We start from the raw sequence: 3,068 nt of genomic DNA, 5'->3' as shown, positions 1-3,068 counted from the left end.
CAGGTCAATCGGCACATGACCCTGTCTCCAAACAAATGTCAACCTGTTTGATTTATAAACACTCCTGACATTGTTCTGGGTCCCTAACTTAACTGTGTCACCTCTAAGGAAAGACATTTAATTTTACAGTTCATTTCTTTGGGCTCAAACATCCTGCTTTTACAGGTCAGGAGACATACCCAGACCAGAATCCTCATGGTGTGTGCTGTGATGGGATAGCTGATGATGTAGACAAGAACAAAGAACTACAGGACAAGTGGGAATAAAGACCAAAAATAATAACTTAAGTGCTGGCTGTGGTGGCGCACGCCTTTAACCCCAGCACTCGGGAGGCAGAGGGAGGAGGAACACCAGGAGTTCGAGGCCACCTTAAAACTATATAGTGAATTCCAGATCAGCCTGGGCTAGAGTGAACCCCTACATCAAAAATAATAAGTGTGATGGAGAATGGAATTTCAAAGGGGAAAGGGGGGAGAGGGAATTGCCATGGGATATTTTTTTATAATCATGGAAAATGTTAATAAAAATTAAAAAAATAATAATAATAAGTGACCTTTACTATACACGTACATATGAACAAGAATAGTATGGGGATATGTGACCAGCTGAGCATGTTAAGGAACAAGGACTAAGGCCTGAAGCTGGTCTCAACAGTTGATAATGCAGCAAACAGAAACCTTTCTACAATCAACAGGAACAGTTGTGTAAAGTGTGTAAAGTTGTGCGTACTTGCGGCTCTTGAACTTGAAAGACTAATATGTGTAAAATGTACTTGCCTTGTGAATTATATTCAAAACACACCTAAACTAAAATATCTTAGGGCCGGGTGTGGTGGCGCACACCTTTATCCCAGCACTCGGGAAGCAGAGGAAGGAGGATCACCGTGAGTTCAAGGCCACCCTGAGACTCCACAGTGAATTTCAGGTCAGCCTAAGCAAGAGTGAGACCCTACATCGGGAGAAAAAAAAATTTACGTACTTAGAAATGACCACCTTAAAAATACAGGATAATAAATGGTACAACAGTAGTATTAAATAAAAGTAACAAAGCAAGTTATGTCCCAATGAAACAAAAGCATAGCTCTTCTCAAATACTAGAAACAAACTCAATTTTTTTTTTTTGGTCTTGAAAAATTATTTTCCAGGGCTGGAGAGATGGCTTAGTGGTTAAGCACTTGCCTGTGAAGCCTAAGGACCCCGGTTCGAGGCTCGGTTCCCCAGGTCCCACGTTAGCCAGATGCACATGGGAGTGCACGCGTCTGGAGTTCGTTTGCAGAGGCTGGAAGCCCTGGCGCACCCATTCTCTCTCTCTCCCTCTGTCTTTCTCTCTGTGTCTGTCGCTCTCAAATAAATAAAAAAATTAAAAAAAAATTATTTTCCAAATAGCTAGGAAAAATGGATGCCTTCTGCATTGAATCCATGTAGCAATCTGATAAAGTCATCGATGTCTATGGAACGGGCCTGCTTGTCACTAAAACCTGTGCTGGTTAGGATCTGCTGTATTTTATCTGCTATGCTGAAAGCTTCGGGTACTGTAGTATTGTTCATTGAACAGTGAATTCTGTAATTTTTTCCAACAGCTGCTGTACTGCACTTGATTTGAACACAGCAGAAAGTGTCTTGTTCTTCCGAACAAAAGTGATTCTTACTAAACCATCCCATTCCTGAAAATTGATAGGTGGTGGTGGGTTCTTTGGTTCTATCCTTACAACACTGGACTCCACCTTGGGTGGTGGTCTGAAATTATTCTTCCCAACCTTCATTAGATGGCCCACTCGTGCCAGCAGCTGTGTATTAATTGAGAGTCTGCAGTATAATTTATCTCCAGGTTTTGCAACTAGGCGGAGAGCAAATTCTCTTTGAAACATAAGTACAGCACATCTGAAAAAAGGTCGGTGCAGCAACAGCTTGAAGACAAAAGGTGAAGAGATCTGATAAGGCAGATTTGCCACACAAGCATCAAAGAACGGCAAGTCCAATTTCAGCACATCTCCCACCATTACTTCAAGTTTGCTTGCCAGAGAAGTGCCCTGAACTCTTTTGTGAAGTTCAGCCACCAGCCTTGGATCAAGTTCACAGGCAACTACCTTTTTTGCTTTTACCAATAATTTTACAGTCATGTTGCCAGTTCCAGGCCCAACTTCCAGCACCACATCAGTTGGTCTTAAAGCAGCCTTATCGATAATACTGTTGACAACTAGAGGATTTTTCAAAATGTGTTGCCCGATCCCTGTGTTGAACATGAGTCCTCCCGCACGCTGCTCCCGCCGCTCCCGCCGCTCCCGGCGCCGGCCGCTCGCTCCGGACTTGACCTTGGGCATCTCCCTAAAAATTTTTTGTTTATGTTTTTTTTATTTATTTGAAAGTGACAGACAGAGAAAGAGGCAGATAGAGAGAGAGAGAATGGGTGCGCCAGGGCCTCCAGCCACTGAAAACGAACTCCAGACGCGTGCGCCCCCTTGTGCATCTGGCTAACATGGGACCTGGGGAATCGAGCCTCGAACCGGGGTCCTTAGGCTTCATAGGTGAGCACTTAACCGCTAAGCCATCTCTCCAGCCCTTTTCTAATATTTTGGCCAGATCAGAAGCTCTGACAGAAACTCGGCTCCACATCCTCTCTGGAGGGGAATTTCTGAGGCTCAAATTCGAAGTCCACTTGTGGACACATTTCTGCCAAGAGAAACTCAGAATACCAGAGCTGGTTGCTGCCCATCATTTCAGGTGCCAATGAGCAAAATCAGGAACTGAACCTGTAAATGATGTTTTATGCATCACGTGGTGGCGCATACCTTTAATCCAAGCACTTGGGAGGCAAACGTAGGAGGATCACCATGAATCTGAGGGCAGCCTGGGCTACAGAGTTCCAGGTCAGCTTGGGATAGAGTGAGACCCTACCTCAAAAAAAAAAAAAAAAGTTAGCCAGGTGTGGTTGTGCATGCCTTTAATCCCAGCACTTGTAGTGAATCCCAGGTTAGCTTGGGCTAGAGTGAGACCCTGCCCTGACAAAAAGAATTAACTGCTTTATTCAAAGACTGACAAACTGAGAAAACAATGGGTTAATGTCAAAAA

General features: G+C 44.0%; 1 pseudogene; it reads right to left on the bottom strand.

The window, feature by feature from the left end:
* Nucleotides 1-1,385: 1,385 nt before the first annotated feature.
* LOC123457661 lies at nt 1,386-2,320 on the bottom strand (annotated as a pseudogene).
* Nucleotides 2,321-3,068: the final 748 nt, after the last annotated feature.

Source organism: Jaculus jaculus, chromosome 1 (genome assembly GCF_020740685.1).
Source record: "Jaculus jaculus isolate mJacJac1 chromosome 1, mJacJac1.mat.Y.cur, whole genome shotgun sequence".
NCBI lineage: Eukaryota > Metazoa > Chordata > Mammalia > Rodentia > Dipodidae > Jaculus > Jaculus jaculus.
This window is presented reverse-complemented; position numbering and strand designations above follow the sequence as displayed.